The sequence below is a fragment of the Enhydra lutris genome, unplaced genomic scaffold (genome assembly GCF_002288905.1).
Source record: "Enhydra lutris kenyoni isolate GAN:26980312 unplaced genomic scaffold, ASM228890v2 scaffoldscaffold10, whole genome shotgun sequence".
Lineage (NCBI taxonomy): Eukaryota > Metazoa > Chordata > Mammalia > Carnivora > Mustelidae > Enhydra > Enhydra lutris.
Genome location: NW_019154094.1, coordinates 1,849,896 through 1,856,055, shown reverse-complemented (window position 1 = coordinate 1,856,055; position 6,160 = coordinate 1,849,896).

Here is a 6,160-nt window from a genome sequence, read left to right as displayed (position 1 = left end):
TCTCCATGTCTTCAGCAAGCCAGAAGCTCTTTGAGCCCCCTACTTTGTGTTTTTACAGAGGCTTCAAGCTGTAGTCACGACTGATGAAATCACTGGTCATCAGTGATTGAGTATCTGTCTTCAGCCCTTCTCCCGACTCTTCGGAATCACATCACATGGTGGCTTCCCCGACAAGCAGCCCCCATCCCTAGTCACCCCGTTAACAGAAAGTCAGGTGTGGTTGGAAGGGGTCCGTTATGAATAACAAAAGATGCTCCTATTTCAGAAACCAGGGACAGAAAGTCGATAATACAAACAATGCTCCTATCACTCATCACATAGAAAATGATGAAGGTGTTCGGAGTCTGAGCCAGGAACCCAGAACAAAGACCAAGTATGGTTTCTTGTTATTTTACAATAACAAGAACAATAGCAGGACCCCTTCTCATCCCTTCTGCCTGCTCCTCCCTCTCTTTCTCAAGCAGCCACTGATCTGCTTTGGGCCACTCTAGATTAATTTGTATTTTCTAGAATTTTCTGTAAGTGGAACAGTACAGTGCGTACTCTTTTTATCTTCTTTTGCTTCGCTTCATTGTTTTGAGATCCATCCTCGTTTCTGCCCCATCAATATTTCTTTCTTTTTCATTGCTTCGTGGTGGTATTTCATTGGGGGAACATGATTCCTTTCTAGCAAATGCATTCTGCATATCAGACCCTGTCCCAGCCAGTTTAATCTCCAAAATCAGTTTTAATCCCCAAATTGGTCTGCAAGGAACTGTTGTGATCTCCACTTTGTAATTGGGACAGTGAAACAGCTCAGAGATGTCAAGCAACCTCTCACACGTCATACAGCTCGTAAATGTTAGAGTCAGAATTTGAACTTGCACATGGCTCCAAAATTAAGTTGCCCACTGGACCGCACTGCCCTGTGCAGTGGTCCTTCTGAGATCCGGGCCACTCTGGATGTCCTGGGCTCCTCAGCAGCAAGATGCGTTTTCCTTTCTTCTTTCTTTTCTTCTCTTTTTTTTCTTTTATTGAGGTGACATTGACATACCGTAAAGTTAACCCTTGTAAAGGGGACAATTCAGTGGCATTTAGTATATTCAAGATGTTGGGCAACTATTACCTGCATCTGGTTATGGAATATTTTTACCACCCCTAAAAGAAACCCCACACCTGAGACGCCTGAGTGGCTCAGTGTGTTAAGCATCTGCCTTCGGCTCAGGTCATGATCCTGGGGTCCTGGGATTGAGCCCCACCTCAGGCTCCTTGCTCGGTGAGAAGCCTGCCTCTCCTCCCTCTGCCTGCTGCTCCCACTGCTCATTCTCTCTATCTCTCTCTCTGGCAAATAAGTAAAAAAAAAAAAAGAAAGAAAAGAAAAAAAAAAAAAAGAAACCCCATACCCGTTAACAGTCACTCCTCATTCCTCCTTGAGTCCTGAAAGTAACCAGCAATTAGATTTCCAGTGTGACCCCCCCCCCACTCTGATCTGTCCCTGTTGCATAGGCTAAGGGGCGGTGTGCCTGCCAGCCCTTCTCTGGCAGGGTGCCCAGTGTTGGAGGGCAGTGGAAGAAAGTTCTCAGGCTCTGTGCATCAGGTCTCAAGACCCCTGCCCCTCTCATGATGGGAGCTAGAGAGGAAATCCCAGGTCTTACCCTACAATTTCCACTTCCCAATGATTCCCCATGTCCGCAGTGGCATGCTGGCCAGGAGCCACGCTGCTGCTGGGCACACACCAGCACTGTCCCCCATGGCCTTTCCGGGTTCATATGATGCTGAACATCTCAGCGAATGCTCCCCAAGGGGACAAGCAGAGCCTGTGACTCTGGCATTCAGGGGCCGGTGGGGGCCAGTGAGGGGGAGCAAAAGGCTGGGGATGTATGTGGGGGGAGCTGCTCCAACCACAGGGATCTGGAGCAGGATGGACTTGCCAGCTCCAAATTTCCAAAGCAAATTCAACAGCTCGCACTTGGCCTTCAAGTTGCTGCCCAAGAGGTATATAGGGCCCGGGTGTGGCCACAGCTCCAGACTCTCCCAGCCAGCCACGCTCCTGCTGAAGAGTACATGCCCGGGGCTCCTCTCTCTTGAGCAACAGCTTTAATGAGATATACTGCACCTATCCTACGATTTATCCTTTCAAAGGGTCCAATTCACTGGTTTTTTAGTATATTCACAGAGTTGTGCAACCACCGTGACACCGTGTGTCACCACGGTCCTTTCTAGAACATTTCCATCACCCCCGCAGGAGACCCCGTCCACATCAGAGTCACTCCTCACCTCCCGGCCCCAGCTCCTGGCAACCACTCATCTTCCTGTCGCTGTGGGTGGGCCCTGTTCTTGATCATTCATGTAAATGGAATCATCCACTGTTTGTCTGTCTGGATCTGGCTTCTTTCTCACAGCGTGATGATTTTGAGATTCAGGGCTCTGTTCCTCTTGTGGCTAATACTACGTGGCACGGATGGACCACATTTTGTTTATTCATTCATGTGCTGATGGACATTTGCATTGCTTCTGCCTTTTGGCGATCGTGGCTAGTGCTGCTGTGAACATGTGTGTACAATCTGTCTGAACACCTGCTTTCAATCCTCTGGGTGTAAGCCTAACACTGCAGTTGCTGGGTCTCCCGTGCAAAATCTGAAGGAACTCGAAGCAACCACTTTCTCCTTTTCTGAGGTTATTATAAAGGCAATAATGAAGATCTTACTCTCTGTCCAAAGCCAATTAGTGTTGTCACGTAAAGCACAGGGCATCCTGTCAAATGTGAATCCCGCATAAGGAACAAGTACATTTATATTTAGTGTCAGTATATCCCGAATATTGAATGGGATATACTTATACTAAAAAAAAAAAATTTTTTTTTTTTGGCCACTTATGTGAGATTCAAATGTAAGTATATTTTTATTTGCTAACTCTGGCAACCCTACACCTAATTTATGTCTTTTCTCTGCTGAAAACATTGTTATTTAGCCCCATGCTTACCTACCATCTTTCTGTCTTTTGTGTACATACCCCAAAACGGAGTTGCCAGGTCATATGGTAAGTCTAAGTTTAGCTTCTCAAGGAGCCACCAGACTGTTTTCCGTTTATATTTCCACCAATTTACATTTCCACCAGCAGAGCACACATTCTTCCACATTCTCACCAAAACTTGTGGCTGGTTGGTTAATTAATTAGTTAATTAATTAATAGCTGCTTCAAGTTTATTTTCCACTTGGCGTGAGACACACGGTTCCAGGGCGTCAGGAAGGCTTGGGTGGGGCTTGGATAGTAAAATTCTTTTTTGGCGTTTGGTTATTTTGATATAAAAGAACCCAACCTCTTCTTCGTGCTGCCGCCTGCCTTGTCTGGGGCGGGGGGGCTCTGAAGAGCCCAGTGCCTCCTGAAGCCTGGGGGTGGCCAATCAGGATGGGGGTCCCCGTGTTGGCTTTGCCAGGCTGGCCATCAGGCTGCTTCTTCATAGCTTCTAGAGAGGCAAGTCCCAGGGGATGGTGTTGCTGGAGGCCTGGGAGGATGCCCATCGTTCTGGGGACTCTAACACTGCAGCCATGTATGGGAGAGTAGGTTTCCCGAAAAAGAAGCTTGCCCACCAGTGACCCGGGTGGGCCTTGGGGAGACCGGGGTGGTGAGGCATGGCTTCCCCAGGGTACTCTGCACTTCCGCTGGAGCTGTTCCTGGAAACAGATAATGGTAATGGCCATGGGTGGTCGTGAGCGTGTGGCTGGAGGGGACTGCTGCCATGCCCTTGCTTGTTGGCTGCTGGAAATTTCCATGGCGACCCCTCGTGGGCCTTGGGGCATGATCACAGGTAGCGGGGACGGGATGCGAGGCCATGGGGTCCATTTGCAGGGGAAACCACCAAAGTCTGATCAGCGATGGAAGCGAGCACGGAGTGCTCAGACACGGAGACACCGGCTTGGCTGTTCACGGTCTATTTTAAAAAACAAGAAGAAACTGGTGTAATATGTATGAAGTGATATCTCATTATGGTTTTAATTTGCGTTTCCCTAACGATTAGGGATGAGCATCTTTTGTGCGCTTGCTGGCCATCTGTGTGTCTTCTTTGGAGAAACCTCTGTTCAGATCCTTGGCCCATTTTGGAGTTGGGTTGTTTGCTTTTTATTGTTGTTGGGCTCCGGGTACTCTTTACATATCGTGGGTCTCAATCTTTTATCAGATACATGATTTGCACATATGTTCTCCCGTTCTGTGGTTTGTCTATAATTCACCTGTTTATGCTAATTTGTTATAGCTGCCACAGGAAACTCATACGGTGCTCATCGTCCCCTGCCTCTGGCTGGCCCGGAACATACGTGTGATGCATGCATAGGCACACACGTGCACACACCCCACCCTAAGTGTTTTGGTTGTTGCTGGGGAGGGTGAATGCCCGCTCTTCTCTGTGGGCAGCAGGGAGACAGCTGTGTGATCTCAGCCCGGATTCTTCCTGATCTGTGAGGGCGCCTCAGAAGGCGCTTTCCTGTTCCACGGACATTCCCAGCAGCCTTGGCACCTTGCTTCTGAGCAGCTTCTCTTACCCGCTCTCCACGCACATCTTTTCTAAACACCTGGGAGTCCTAGAGAAGATGCTGAGGTTGGGGCACCAGCAGGGGGTGTGGGTGAACGCACCTGGGTTTATTGTCTCGACTCCTTCTTTGCTCTAGTGGTTCTGGTCACCCAGATCAAGGCGTAGCCTCATAGCCTCGCTGGAGGCCAGGGCTCCAGGGGATCAGGTGGTGCTGTGGGCAGGCACGCCCCTAGAGGCTGAGGCTCCCCTGGGTCAGCGTGGATTGGAGGCTGTGACCGGTCTGCACGTAGCTGGCTGTAGGCTTGGAGGTAAAGCCCGTGGTTCCCTGGCCCATGCTGGGACAGTAAGAGGGTAGACTCCCAAGGTGGCCAAAGAGAAAAAGAAGACAGGCCAAGCAAAGAGCTGAAGGCAGAGCAACCAGTCAATGTCATGACCCCTTTGGCAAGAAGAAGGCCCCCATGCCAGCTCTTAAGTCTGCTGTAATCCTGACTCTCCCCAGTAAAACCACTTAGTCCAGCCAAAAAAGATGGTATTGAAGTGGACTCCCTGCACCCCTCCCAGGTTTGGGGAAAGCCAAGAAGACTTTCTGGCCATTTTCTTGAGTGAGAGCACGTAAGGCCGGCTGAGGAGGCTCCCCCACGCTTACTCTGAACCCCAAGCCCTGGGAGTGGGCTCACGGGGGCAGCCTGGAGAGACGTCTGGTCCTCTGCAGAGCCCCCAACCCCTGGTCCTCATATCTCCGGGCAGAGAGCACATGAGGTACAGGAATTCTCCCCACCTGGTCTGGAGCCCCCTTCCCCGGGCAGCAGGAAGTGAAAATGCCCGGGTCTTGTCGAAATGGCCTTCCTGCACCCTTTCCCTGGCTGCGGTGCTCCATTTTCCCTGCTTTGGGGGGAATCGAACGTGGCACCTCCTTCCTTCCTCAGTGTGTCCCTCATTCCCTGGATAAACACGGAGGCTGCTCCTGGTTATTCACCGCCCCTAACAAGGCTGCTGTCAAAGTTCTTCACCGGATGCCTTGGCATCTGTATCCTTCCAGTAGGGTCAGAGATCACACGCAGTGTGAGTGTGGGGAGTGTGGCCAGTGGCCCCCAGGTCAGATGTCACTGCGGTGCCCTCCTGGGCGGCCCCACAGGTGCTTCTGCTCACAGGAACACCCTGTTCCTGCTCTGGCTTCGGGGTCCCCGCTGTGCTGGACTGAAACCCTGTACCTTGTGGGTGATGTGTCTGCATGTCTGCCTTCCCGCGCCAAGTCCAGACTCTGACCCCTCAGTAGGTCTAGGAGCTGGCTGGCTCCGCGGGAGAACAAAATGCTTCTCAAGAATAGGACCATCTCCCTTGGCCGCCGACCCAGTCCCAGCCCCTACGCAGCTCATCTCCAGCCTAGGAGACGTTTAATGGTCTCCTGGTGGGACACACCTGGCCAGCTCTACCTTAACAGGATGTTCCTAAAAATGACCACACTTGGCAAAGTGGCGCCATCCACAGGTCTTATGGGGAAAATGAGGTCAGGGCACAACTCACAAGCTGTCATTGACACATTAGAAAAAGAGGCACCTACTAAAAATGGAAGGACTGCTTGCTGTACATACGTTAAGTGGCTTCAAAGGACATGACTTCTACAGCAAATAATACAGCACTTGACCTTTGGAA